The 15,522-nt window shown below is 33.5% G+C and overlaps 1 protein-coding gene across 3 annotated transcripts in view; it reads left to right on the top strand.

The window, feature by feature from the left end:
* The window catches only part of LOC129919536 (ecdysone-induced protein 75B, isoforms C/D), a 218,956-nt gene that overhangs the window by 177,782 nt on the left and 25,652 nt on the right, over positions 1-15,522 (top strand). The window lies entirely within an intron of this gene.

Below are 15,522 nucleotides of genomic sequence, written 5' to 3'. Positions count from 1 at the left end.
ATGTATTTTTTTTTTTTTTTTTAATTTTCTGGATAAACTTAGAAATTCTAATTTGCAATTTTATGTAGGTAGTGCATAGGTATGGGCACTTTGAATTATGTGCTATGAGTGTCTATGTTTGATTTTTTTTTTTTTTTTTCATTTTGTGTAACCTACGAGTGCACATTAGGTACTATACATACTTGTTAAATAACGGTTTAAGATATTTCATAGAAACTAACGGCAGTAATTTGTTCAAAGTTATTTTTTACATAGCTGCATATTTGCTGATTCATTGCTGAAATAAGTTGTTATAGGTTTAATAAAGACTGACCACGATTGATCCCGCATTATTGAACGAGAATAAAGTTTGCCATTTTTTTGAATAGTTTAAGTACCTAAAAGAAATCATGTAGGTCATTTAGGTGACACATCAAAAATTTGTCTAGAAAACTTAGTTGGTAACTATATATTTTTTTTCGACAGGTGTGAAATCAAAAAAAGCTTCCAATGACATGGCCTCACTCTGTGGGCTAATTTTGACATTTCTGTGTTGATTTATGACTTTTCATCAGGATCACGAATCGTAATCCGTATAAAAAGCAAGATCACGATTGAGGATCCTGATGAAAAGCAAGATCTCATGTTGTTGTTGTAATACGTGTTAATTAATGATCTATATGGATCATGTGGGATAATAAAAAACTGCTAGTATAATAAAAAAAACTGCTAGTATAACAGTGCATTTAATTTTATGTCCCTCTGCTATGCACTATTACGCCTAAGCTAAGTGTCTATTGCGTTTATATTTGGGTTATCTATAATTTTCACTTTGTTTAAATTTTGACACTTGCCTGGTGAATAGCTATAACCAGTGCCGAAAACACTGGACAGTGAATTTATGTAAAAATGTTGATTCTAAGTTAAAAAATATCATTTATATAACAGTATAACAGTACAATAATTTTCTCCGCAATGCGCTAGTTCCCTTAGTTCCCTTTTCAATTGCGTTTAAAATTGAGTCAAAATTTTCACCTATGCTAAGCTTTGACACTTGCGTGGTGAATAGAGCTTATCCTAAATTTTAACGCAATTGACCATTGGACTGGATTACTTGTTCTGTTAAAAAATACCGGACAGTTGGTTTCTTATGCAAAGTATTATGTTGGAATTAAAAATGACAATTAACCTTTTTGTCCAAAAAATATGAAATCAACGTATTCAAAAGAAAAGTAGTAGATCAAAGTTATAACTCTGTAAACCCACCAAATCTTAAATAACAAATGTCAAATTAAAACTATTCTTTTTAAATTATTGTGACAGTTGACCTATAATATCATTTTACATTACAACTGTCAAAGCTGTCAATATATTTTCAAAAAAACATTATTTCTTTTCTAAATCATGTTAACTAACTATCACATTTATTTCTGCCAAAAACAAAAAATTTCGAGATATATGTTTTTCTTGCTTATTTTTTATTTTATTTTATTAAATTCTTGAGAGATGTTAGCATAAATATTTACTTGACAGAATTTGTCGCGTCCATTTCTTCCTGGTCTATTTTTTTTTTTTTTTTGTTCTTTTTTTTTATTGCACTGTGTGCTATATAGTCTTAATGTGTGTTGTACAGACTAATCTCTATGCATAAAACATATTCATATAAAAATATATTTTTATCTATTTATCTACTCTTAATTCGATTCTTTTGCATATGTGTATTATTTTTCTTCCGTCATGTTGTTAATGTTGAGACATTTGACAGCAGGCTATTAATTCTATTTATAATTTTTTTTTAAATATATTAAATAGACAAGAATTATTTCAGTAGGTAGGAAGGTACATTATGCGAAATTAGTTTTATGCCTGTGCATTAGATTTCACAATAATGTTGATTTCCTTGAAATATTTGACAAAAAGAAGAGATTCAAATAAGAAAGAAATATGTTTTTTGTTTTTTGAGAAATTGGCTACTCTTCATCTCTAAAAAAGCTTCTTAAGGCTTGGCCACATTGGAGGGTATGCGGTAGCGGTACGGGTAGCGGTGAGGGTACTTGTATGAAAAAAATTCCAAACTGACACATCAACGTTCAGGTGTGGAATTTTTTTAGTACAATTATCGTTACCGCTATACCGCATACCCTCCGGTGTGGCCAAGCCTTTAAAGATTTTCCAGAATGTTGCTCATTTGAGGTGAAATGTGCTCAATATGACAAATGCCATTAAGTTAACAATTTTAACTCAAACAGAACTAAAAATCTAAAACAAAAATTATAATTGCAAAAGATATTGCACCTTTTTTCTCATCTAGTACATTGGTTAAGCAACATCCGCTGCACAAACAACCGCCCTTTTTTCACTATTCTTATATCTACAATAGATACTCAGCTTATCGGTTGTTCCAAAAAAAAAACGCAAACAGCCTACGCAAAACTTCCATTTACCTTCATTCCTCTTCTCTTCTAACAAACTAACCGAAAAAAAAACATTCTAAAATCGTAAAAAAACAGCCTAAATAAGGCTCTATACATTTATGTACAAGCTCCTAAACCACACAATAATGTGGTGAATTATTAGCATGCCACAACCTCTTTCCCACATGGCATATAAACTCTAAACAACACACTAACTCTGAACTAAGCTTATATGCGATCTGGAGTTAAAGTCAAGCGGGTTATTCCTTCTCTCTACAACGTGCAAAATTTCGAAAATTCCAGATAATAATATAATACAACATTCCCCACCATACACCCTATTTCACCACCATCACCCCACACACACACATCACATTCACCAAAAAAGACTTACCTACCAACCTACCGTTTGTTGCAGCAGCAGCTACAGCAGCAGTCATCAACAAAGGAACTTCAGAACGTACTAGAAATAGGAGCAAATCAAAAAACCAACAACAAAAACAACAGCAAATGCGAAATCACAAAAAACAAAAATAAACTAAAAACTTCACCAACAAGAAAAAAACAAAACCAGCGACAAGAATCGAGTGCAACAACGAACGAAACAAAAAAAAAAAAAAAAAAAACGAATGAAACAAACCTTAAAAAAAGTGCAGCCAGAGCTACGGGTTGCATTGGTTCAATGCCCTTTGTGGCCCTGTTTGAACTGAATTTTCGCGCACATTATGACGCGCGAATAAACGTACAAGCACACATTCTGTCGTCCGTTGAATGTTCTTTAAGCGTATTCTGAATCTACACATGAAACATATATATTTTTAAATATATATACCTATATTTAAAATGGCATATACACATAAGCAACATATGCATGGACTATTGCGGCGGCAATTTGTGCGTTCTAACACCATTAAATTGGGGTAAGTGAACGCACGCAATGCAATGCACAATTGTGACGTTCGTTTCGCGAATATTCGTTTGTTGCTGTCATTTTCATACGAAAACGTATAGTCGTCTTATACCTATCTACCAACTTGTGATAGCTTTTTTTTTTTTACAAAGGCCAACCCACTGAGAGAGTGTAGAGAAGGGGAGCCTTGGTGCACAGAGAATTATATGCACATTGCGAGTTTGGGTCGGTGCCGTTCACTCACCTCACTAATACATTCAAATGTAGCTGTCATTCGCCATATACACATACTATACACACTCACTGACAGTTTGCAATTGGAAAAGTGCCTGGCTGAGGCTGCTGCTGCTATCGTTGTTGCTGCTGGCTGCCTGTTTCTTGGGGAGCACATTCTGTGAATGCAAAATAGTTTGCTTCGTTTTTTATTTTGTGTTGTTGTTGTTTCTACTTGGTTTTTCTTCTTATTCTATATTCTTTCGTTGTTCTTTCGATCGCAGTCGTCGTTGTCGACGTCGTCGTCGTCCGGAGAGGATTCCCCAAGCCCCAACCTACCCCAACCAATAGATTAGTGTTTGAAGCGGGAGTCGTCAAATCTTGTGTGTGCATAGTATAGGTAGAGTTGTACTTGCAATGAGTTCGAATGAAATGCAAATATTGCATAAAAGTGCAGTGAACTGTCAAGTTGTTCTACTGTCAGTCGTTTAGTCGATCGGTCTGTCTGTCGGTAAGTTAGGTTAGCTCAGTTTGTTGGGCTGGTTGGCTTTGGCTCTGTTTGATGTTTGAATGATTGTGTCGTCGGTCGTGCCGTTTTGTGATAGATGGAACGAACCGAACGAGCAAATAAAATATTCTGATTAGGCGTTAGTTTACAGCTAAAATAATCTAATTTTATACGATTCTAAGAGAGAACCGTTTTGTTTCTATAGGTACCCTATAGTGTCTCTATGTGACTATTTTTTTTGTTTGTTTTTTTTTTTTCTCTTGTTTCTGTCATTATAGGCTCTGTTTCGGTTGCTGAATGTGCAATTGCTGTTGCTTGCTTGCCGCTGGTACACACATTATTGCAAACTCTTTTTCTAATGCAGCCGCCCTCTTAAGTTCTTTGTGTGTTTTTATTTTTTTCTGGTGGTTTTTTGCACACACTTAAGTGGAGCTTGGAGCGTCAAATTCGTCGTCTTATGTCACCCGTCATCGTCGTTGTTTTTCTTCGTCGTCGCCGTCTTTGTCGTTAGGCTATATATCAAGCTAAAGAAGAGAATCACACATTAACCACTTCTTTGGTGTGTTTGATTGTGTATACGATGATGTGTGCATGTTTTATATATTTTTATTTTAAGGGGACTAAGGGCCGATGACCGATGGTTAATTAGGTTGCTGCTTGCATTGATTCGGTCCGTCACCGACTACGACGACGACGAAATCCAATGAATATATACACACATCGGGTGGTGAGGTAGGTAGGAATACCTATCTACTCACAATATTTTTTGTTGTTTTGTCTTGAATTTTTTTTCGTTTCGTGTTTATTTTAGCATGATTGTTGTTGTTTTTGGTTGTTGTTGATCATTTTGGCCTGGTTATCATTTTTGTTTCTTTTTTTTGGCTTGGGTTAGTGGCTGATGATGACGTGATGATAATGTATAGGTACTAAAAATTGTTTTATTGATGTCTTACGAATTTTCATGTTTGCTAATGTTTGCCAATAGTTTTGTTGTTGTCTTTGTGTTAATTATTAACAAATTATGACCTCATAAAAAAATATTGTGCTGGTTTTTATTATCATGACATTTTATTGTTCGAATTTATAAACAATGCTAAGTAGGTACCTACCTTTAATTCAATTCAGCGAATTGTCAAACAAAACAAAGGGAAGAAAAGAATTTTATGACAGGACCTATCCCATTGTTGTTTTGAAAATTCGAGCAGTTTTGGGTTTTTATGGCGGAAAAAGGTTGCTTATGACTTATTGTTGTCTTTTATTGACAATTTGTTACTGATTGTTACTGATTCGTTTTCGTCTGGTTCGAAGTTAACAATGAACTTTGTTGTGGTGAACAAACAGAACTTTCATTATGACAGCTTACCTTTTGATGATTTAGCTTGGAAGAACAATCTGAACAAGGCTTTTTTTTCATTGAGTTTTTTTTTGTTAATACTTCTTTTGTGAACTGTAAAAATAACAAAAAAAAGATCTGTTTGTTTTTTAAGTCACATGATTTAAAGAAGATTGAAAAATTATTGAAACTTGCCTTAATTTTAGTTTAGATCAATATTTGACAGGTATGAGGTAAATAATGATAAGAAAACGTCATAAAATCAAAATTAAACCAAAAATTTAAAAGCAATAATGATTGTGTAGTAAATTGTTTGAATTTAAAGATTCTCGTGAAAATGTGGTGAAAAATGCAAAAAGTTGCTTAAATTGAATGGAAATTATATAAAAAGCTATTAGCAATGTATTAAAAATTGTGGCGAATTCATAAATGGGTTAAAATAATATTCTCTACCAAATATTTTGTAGTGGAATTGTAAAAAATGCAAAGAACATTCAATTGTGCCCATTTGTGGTGAATTCAGGCAAAAGGTACACTGGCATCCTAAATTTTAACAAAAAATCTTCCTATAAAGTTGTGTGTTGCCTATTTTTCATACAGCCATTTATGCCATTTGATTTCTGACAGTTGTTAACGTTCTACCTTGAGTTGTTCTGTCAAATATTGATAAAACCAAATAGACTCAACACCTTGTGATTGATGACAGGATTAATTTTTCACAAAATATGTATTTTTATCTGGTTGAACTAGTTTCGACCATGAATTTAATGATAAACGAAATAATTTAATCTGACATGGCCAGACATTTCCGCTATTAGCAACACACACAAAAAAAAAATACATCGCAAACATCAAAAAAACAAATTTAACAAAAAAAAAAAAAAAAAAAAAAAAATGACCTTATTTTTAATTCTGATAATAATTTGCAATACATTTTCACACTCAAACTTTCCTATACCTACTTTATGTACCTTAAATATAAAAACACACCTAAGCCCACAAAAATATATTCATTTGGTTATTTATCAAAGTAAGTATGTTATTTAACTAATTTTGTGCAGAAGCAAAAAAAAATTAATCTACAAGGCAAACAACATAAACTCAAAAAAAGCCCAGTAAAATAAAATAAATAGAAAAAAAAAACAATATGTTCAACACAATCATACACTTTGAGAGTGCTACAAATTAAAACAACTATCGCAGATAATCACAGTAATAATAAAAATAATAATTGAAGTGAGTGTCGTGTGGTGGTATGGTGGGTTGAATGACGGTTCAATGAACTTTTCGAGGTGACTTCTAATTCAAGTGAATTGTGTGTACCTATGATTGTGTTTTTGTGCGATAACTATTTGGTTTCAAATGCAAAAAAAAATACGATTGTTTTAACTGAGATATGAGGTCTTTTATTTTTGTCAAATTAGAAATAAAACAACATACCTACATATTTGGCAGGTGGGTTGTTAGATAAACTCTTATACAAAGAAATCTTGTTATAAACTTTTATACTCAAACTTTAAAAAAAAAAAAAAAAAATAAAAGAAATAGAAGTAAATAACCCAATTTGAACCCACTTGAACAATAGATAGAGTGCGGCAATAGTAGCACACGTTTTTCAAACAACAACACTTTTGGGTTTAATTATATTTATTTTCTTATTCTTTTTTGGTATACTCGGGATAAACCAACCAAGCCAGAACTGAATAATAATAATCTTATTATAATATTTTTCTAAAAAAAACCATTATCCATTTAGAGGGCGTTCAAGTGTGTTGGACTACGATGACAGGCACGTTTAAACACAAAAACAAACAGAACAACAAAATAATAAACAAAATATAAGAGAAACAGGACTTATGTAATGGTGATTACAAATGTCACTGCACTTGAATATCAATTAATCTATTGGCGGTTTATTCCATCATTTTTTTGTTTTACTTTTTTTTTGTACAGGAAACTAGCTATCAATTTGAATTAATCATTATTATTTTGTTAGTTGTTTTGGATTTTTTCAATCGTATATAAAGAGTCAATAAACCGTTATTGTGTGTTTGATTCTCCCTGTGGGTGGTAGATTTAATAGTTTATCATGGCTATATACCACAAGAGTTCATTCGTAGGTTTACCTTTTGTGGGGAATACAAAAATTTAAAAAAAAAAACAAAAATTGCAATTGGAAGTTTGCAATTATTGTTTTATTTTTCACTAATAGTTTTGTGATTTTCTTTTTCACTTTGTGTTCGCAGGAATCGATTAGAAATTGATGATGTTTTATGTTATTCTTATTTTAAAGATCATTTTGACAGAAACTAGCCAATTCGAGGTGAATTTAAAACTTGGACTGTGAAATCATGTTTCACGTAAGACAGTTAAAAGTATGGTGGGTATTCGAAAATCCACTAAAAATTGATGCCCCATAGAAAGTGTGGTGAATTCTTAAATCATTTCTTTAAGAAATGTCAGCACTGCTATAATAGTGGTATAGTGGTGAATAGTGGTGCCACTTAATAATATCTGAAAAAAAAAATTGGAATAAATGGTAGCTCCTAAGACATTCTGATTAAAAACAATCAGCTTACGCTAAATAAAAATCTTTAGAAGTTGTGGTGAATTTCCAAATCACCTTATGTGTAATAGCAGATCCTCAGAAATTGTGGTGAATTTACCATAAAAATCAGTTCATGATGCTTAAAAAAATTTTGGTGAATTTGTCAAAATTCAACTTATACTTGGTAGTGAATCGGTAACACTTTTGTCAGTTCTACATCCATGAATAAAAATATATCAAACATGATACAAATGTCACATGGCTCGATATGTCAACTGTCAAAACTTATATTTTATTAAATCGTGACGTTTTATTGAAAATTCTGTAGAAAATAATAAATTAATGATCAATAAATCATAAAAACAAAATCCATTTCTAAATCCTCCCAAAATGTGTCATAATAATTCCCCATAAAAAATTAAGTCACTTAGTGCCAAAATATAAAATCAAGTAAAAATAAAAAAAAATCCCCACACCTCATACCTACCACCTATATCAACCTATATCGTTGTTCGCTGAATGGCTGACTCATAACCCAGTCTTGTGATCCCAATTATTTCAATTTTCAGTTCACCTCTTGTATTACTCATATTATTTTTCGAAAGAAATAAAATAAAATTTTAAAAACAAGTTTGACAGCCGCCCAGATATTTATTTATTATTATTTTTGTTGTTCTTTATAAAGCTACCACCACGACCGACCATTCGCTGGTCATACCCCGAACCTAAATATCGATCGAAATTAATGAAAAAAATGAACGAAACAAAAAAATTGATATTAAAAATGTATGTGGACTCGAATTTTAGTTTGACTGTTGTGTGTCAAATTATTTTTTCTCAGGCACACAAACAAGCAAACATGTTTACACGACTTTGCCAACCCAAATGGCACACACAAAAATAACACTCGATGAACTGTGTGCGCGCTGCATTCGCCATCGCCATCCATGATTATACCCATGATACAACGACCGACGAACGACAACGACAAACGACTACGACGACGATGTCTTTGAGAGAGTTCACTGCACTCACCTGTGGCGAGGCAATATAATAAAACAAAAAAAAAAAAAAAACCCAAGCACAAAAAAAATTCTGTAACACGCAAGAAAGACCTTGTTGCCTGGCTGGGCTTAATTGCAACAAAAGACCTAGCTCTAGCTGCAGGCTGCAGCAGCAATTCTTGATTCAGTTGCATAGGCTCTTTGATCATGATGTTGGAGAATGGTAACCGGCTTTAGACCAAAAGTGCAAGAAACTTTATCGAAATCTATAACAAAGAACGGCATAGGTATAAAGCCAGAGGTAAGGTTTTTAACCACCATGCAGCAGCAACCATCCATCGGCAACGGCACAGCACACAGCTCTAAAGAAGGCAAAATATGCAAATGGCCATGATGGAATGGGAGCTCAGACATTACAAATAAGCAGTAACCAACTCAATTCAATTCAACTCTACTGGCTTGTTGCTGTAGTAGCAGCAGCCAACCAGCTGAATGAATGATGGATCGGCCAAATAATGTTCTTTTTTAGATTCTAGTCGTCCTCTGAAAGCATTATTTGTATATGTTTTTCGTGGAAAATTCTATTGAAATGACATTTACACGGATCTCCGTAAGTTTCTCATATATAAACATAAAACGTCAATTTGACATTTAGCCATAAATTTCAAATTCTGACATTTTAAATGGTATTCCATTGAAAACGGACCATATCACCATCCACATATAGCAAAGTGCAACGACCTTTTTTCCAACGATGTCCACACACAGCACAAAATATTTAGGTCTATACATAATTTTCGGGGTATACAAGAGTGTGTATATGTTGGAAAATAGGAAAAAAGCTGGGGTTGAACTCCAAGTGGAAGAAGTTCGCTGAACTACAATTAGGTCAAAGCAAATCACAACCCCTGGCTGAAATCGAAATTTGGAACAGGCGCGTACCCATGCATATATATCTCTATGTACCACACTACCCACCCTCTCTTACATTGAATTTCTGTTTGGTAGGTTTGCAAAACGACAACGAAGACGACGATGTCGGATATAAGCAGGAAGAAAGCGGGAAATAGGTAGGTATCTGAATGGAGGAATCTAGAGTGAGAAAAAGAGAAGTTCCCATAAAAAAAAAACAGAACACAAAACACCACCACCTGCCGTTAAATCTGGAATACTCGTACTTTTGTGTATATAAACCAACGAACCCAACAAAACTCCCCACACATACCCAAACTCAAAAATCCCAAACCCACCATGCCACTGTCAACCCTGGATGTGACCCAATTCGAGGGCGTTAGCATCACAAGTTGCACACGTTTTATGGTGCTGCTTGGGTTCCACTTGTTCTTCATCGATGATGATGATGGTGTGTACATTGTACATCTCACCCGTCCCTCCCCTACCATCTACAACCATGCTATAAAATCCTTTGGTATAAGGAAAGAAGGATAGTGTGTTGGAATATAGGAATGCGGACGTGAAACGATACTCGTTGGGTTTATAGTGATGGTATACGACACACGAACGAACGAACAACCACTTGGTACTTGTTGTTTTTTTTTCCTCTTTCTTTTTTGTTCTTTTTTTTGGGGTGGTTATAGAGAGAAAGTGCTTTCCTTGTACGCGCTACGTAAGGTTACTGGCGAACGTTGACCCAGTTTTCCCTCGCAGCAGCAGGAGCAGCAGGCTTTTTTATATAAATATGTATATGATTTTGCTCCGACTGATGGGTGTTGAGGAATTGGCCCTCCTGTGCGCGCACACAGGATATAATTATAAGGGGAGTTCTAGATATTTCCTTTATCTTTTTTGTTTATAGGCTTACAACCCTTGATATGATGGCTAAATTGTATTTGATTGCTTATTGTATTAACCCAAATATTTTTGTTTTTCTATTGATTTGTTTTCCCCAAAAAAACAAAAAGGAGGAAGGAAAAATTACACAAAAGTTAAGGGGGTCGTTGAGTGTGGTGAATACTATAATTACCTCTTCTTTTGAGAGAAATCATAACCATTTTAACCCCAAAATAACAATGAATAAAAGTGTGGTTATTTTCCGCGCGCCAATATATACTTTCTTCGGGAGAGAGAGGAAATGTTGTGTGTACTTATTCTCATTTTTCCTTGAGTCTTTCTCTATACCCTCTATATGAAATGGACGGGTGTAAAAAGGTGAATGAACTTTTATACCTACCTACAAACATTCTTATACTGGAAAGCACGTTGTATGTTGTGACGTCAATTGATTTGACACTAGGTGACATGAGACTCTACTATATCGATGGGGGGTTAGGTTGAAAGTTCACCCCATTATTATAGGTATTTCTTTTTTTTTGTGGTTTTATTCCGGACAGATATTAGATAACCCTCCTACTACCTCTACTCAAATAAATTTATTATTGGTTTTAGTGGTATGTTGGTATGTCTGTATAACAGTTATTGGAAACGAATTATTATATAGAGAGAGTGAGCGAAATAAAGGGATTAAGGACGTTGATTGGATATTTGTTCAGAAGGATTTTTTTTATTGTTTTTTGATTAATAGGGTATTGGGTTTTATTTTTTTTTTTTTGTGATGGTAGGTATATAGCCTTAAGTCCTTCAATTGTTGGAAAAAGTTTATTTGTTGGGTTTATTGCCACTTGACACAAATCAATGAGGAAATGGAAAATGTCAAAGGAATTGTTATTATATTAAAACGGTAATTGGAGGGATTTTTTTTTTGTTTTTGAAACGAATTGCCATTTTTTTGCTGTATTTTGCCTAGGGTTTAATGCTGGTTTATTTGATTTAAAAAAATCATTGAAAAGGTTCACTGACAGCTGTCACTGTCATCTTGACTTGGAGTTAATTTTTTTTATGAATACACTTTACAGTGTTTCCTAGAGATCTTCTTGGCTACTTAATTAATCTGTCAAAAGATCCCTGAACTTGATCAAATAAAAAATGTTTCATCTGTCAAAATAAAAGTGAAATGAAATGTCACCTTTTTTGGCCATCTTTTTATTACTTTTTCTATCTTCTAACTAATCTTAACCGAGCTTTATAAAAACTCCAATGAAAGTCAATAAAAATATCACAAAACAAAGTAAAAATAAAAACTGTGCAAAACTTCCATAAAAAAGAAATGAAACCGAAATCTTGTTATAAACCAACTGACATTTCTTAGTTTAATGACAAAAAAAAAAAAAAAACTATTCTAAATACAACACCTGTTTCCGAAAAAAAAAAATAAAAGTGAATGCACATAAACACTTTAAAGTTCAATGACATTTACTTGTCTTCTTCTTTTCGAATGGCGCCTACTAACTTCCCCCTTTTGTTTTTCGTAAGTTTACTCTATTTTTCTCCATCAAAGTGCTTCTTTTTTTTCTTGATGGGTAATCAATTAACAAATGCACTATGGAGCTGATTGTGTTTATACAAAAAAAAAAAACGTGTGTCTATATTTTGATGGAAAAGAAACATAAGAGGCATAAGTGAGAGTGTTGTTTATTTTTGAAATTATGTAGAACGTCAAACATTAAATCAAATTGAAAGAAAAGTGATTAGAAGATTTTGTTTACCTCGTTTTGTTGGATTGATTTTTTTGTTAGTTTTTACTCACAAGATTTAATGAATGATAATAATATTGAAATTTTGAGTTTGAGAGTTTTTTTTTTTAGTTTTAGGTAATTTTGACAAATCACAGATGTTTTGTTGGGAAAATTGGTTAAATTAAATCCATTGATTAGTGCTTTAAGTTAAAAATATACCAAAGCGCTAAGACCACATATTTATTTGACTCACCTCACTTGTTCCAAAATAAATTATTATTGTTGTTTTCAAACTCTTCGAAGTAGAATTTGACGTCTAGCTACAGATCCCAAACACTGTCGATTTAGTTTGAGCCTTTGATTGATTTTTGACGTTTGTTATCTCAATTTACTCATATTCACCTCGCATGTGTCAAAATGAATTAGTTCATTGAAAGGCAAATTCATACCATAAATATTTAGATTTGACAGTTCATAAGTCATAACTTGGATTTTATTTCAATAAAAGACTGTTTGACATTCTGTAGACAGCAGCGTGTTTTAAAGAGTTACCATATGCTTGGTTCTGATAAAAAACAAAAATAGATAACATTAGTTAATATCCAAATATATGTCCAATATACCAACCCAACTCACGACCTACCTCACTTTTAAAAAGATTGAAAACAAAGGCAAACAAATAATAATTATTATATTTGATTCGATTTCTATTTCTGAACACTCCCCAAAGATAAATCTTTTAAACAAAAGCCAACGCTTGGTAAAAAATACAACAAGAAAAAAAAATAATAAAACGATGACTGTCATGTAATATCACAATTTATGTGCAATTCCCTCTCACTTTCGTTCAAGAAGAAAAAAAAAACTCGTTTCATCTGTTTGCGCTTGCGTACACTAGCACAACAAACTCCACAAAACGTCAACGAACTCTCCAAGACTCTGTGTTGTATAGTAAACAGCCTTTACTATACCAGCCTTGTTTTTTTTTCTTTCGCTTTTTTTTCTCATTTTCTATGCCAAAGATATGTATTTTTTTCTGTCTTTATCTTTTTTGGTATAACACCATTTTTGGTGTCTATATCACACAGTCAAGAAACCGCCATCACCAGTTTATAAAATCAAAAAAAAAAAAAAACTTATAAAACCCACTCTATGATGCAATCGAACAAAATGCGTTACGCATATAAGACTCCTATTGCATCTTATCGAAAGGCAAAATAGCGAGAAAAAAAAAACTGTCAAATTATCCAAATATAAATGACAAGAGGTATTTTGACAAAAAAAAATATTTTTTTCTATTAGTAGAGGCCCAACCCTCATAAAAACTCACAACAAGCCAAAGAATAATGCAATCGCCTTTGTATTTTCTAAAAAAACCCAAAATAAATCTAAAGCAAAAAATATAAATATTTCGCAGAAAAATATCCACCTCCTGTCACATTTATGCCCCAACATAAGTCCTTGCTATTTTTTCAACACACACAATTCTTTCCCTTCCAAAAACCCCCTCAATCATAGTTCTATACACACTATCATCGACGACAAAAACAACAACAACAACAACAAACACGACACAGAGAGCAAAACGAGATGATAAGAAAAATATATACACACATACAGCTATATATGTATACAATACAGAAAATAGTAGAAAGACAGCATGAGCTCCACATTCGGTTCGAGGTAGGTGACCGAAAAGTGGGTCACGACAATGGCGAGTTCGTTGAACTGGCTATGACTCTATGAACGCACTCACACTACATCGCAGCGCCATCATCATAAGCAGCAGCAATAGGCAGCTCTAGTGTATATTTACTCGAGATACAAATTCGCGGGATACACAGAGAGTGTACCATGAAAATGAGTAAAAGAGATAGAGACTATTAGCAAAATATATAACAACACTAAAGCCAGAAAGAGAGGGTTAATATTGTTTCGAGAATCGATTTCGTTTTTTATATTTTATGTCGTTTCATTTTGATAGTTGCTGCTTTTTGCACATCGAGTGATTAATTGCTTAAAACAAGTAGAAGAGGAGATGGCAAAAATACAAAACATAAAAGAAAGAAAGAGACGAAGGAGAAAAATAAAATTTAAGAATGATGATTGTCAATAAAGTGCAATGTACCCTGTCTCTTGTGTGATGCATTCGGCATTCACAAATGTGAACAAACGAATGTCCTAATTTTTGACAGAGCAGCAACACAGCAAAGAGACTTCTTATCTTTTTCTATTCGCGAGAGTTCGTTCAATGAACTAACAAAAATGTTAAATCGCGATATAAAAGCGAAATCTCATCTGACAGTTCCATTTTCATCGATCAAAACGCACGTACAGGTGGATAAATGGATGACAGATGACAGTTAATTGGAATCAAATCAAAAAGTAGTCCCCAAATAGGTATTTTGACATAACACAATTAAATGCCTTCTCTTGATGATGATGGGGGGAGATTAAGGATACAATTTTGTAAACCCACCATCATCACCTACCTACCTCTTAACTAACCTACCATATCTATCTACTACCACCGTCCACCCTCACCTCCAGCTCTCACACGCACCGCACTCTTACTGGCTCACCTTCCATCCACATTCGATAGATTCGGTGTGAATGACTTCAATTACCCCACAATCTATGTAGCGCGAGGTTGGCGGCCATCAAAGAAACAACCTCACTCACCACACACATATACACCATAGCACAGCACAGTATAGAGTCAAAAGCGAATTCGAACAACGAAAAACAAAAATTACGAGGGAAATACGCTACAAAACTAGTGTTTATTCACTCTCCATCGTTGTCTATACAACATTGCTCTCTCATTCTAAACACATTTTATCACACACACTAGCTTATTTTTACCCAAAACTAAAATGGAATGTAAAGCGAGACTCGTTAGTTTTACTCATTGAAGGCTCCAACATCGACTGCCACCGCCGACCAAACCGAACTTACCCGCGCTCGCGCCAACAAACAGAGAAACAGAGAAAAATATTTTCACATTCGAACGAATAAACAGTTTGACGTTGGGGCCAGCAATCATTCGCAAATTGTTTGTCAAATGAAACGGTTATAGA

The sequence above is a fragment of the Episyrphus balteatus genome, chromosome 4 (genome assembly GCF_945859705.1).
Source record: "Episyrphus balteatus chromosome 4, idEpiBalt1.1, whole genome shotgun sequence".
In the NCBI taxonomy this organism is placed as follows: Eukaryota; Metazoa; Arthropoda; class Insecta; order Diptera; family Syrphidae; genus Episyrphus; species Episyrphus balteatus.
This window is presented reverse-complemented; position numbering and strand designations above follow the sequence as displayed.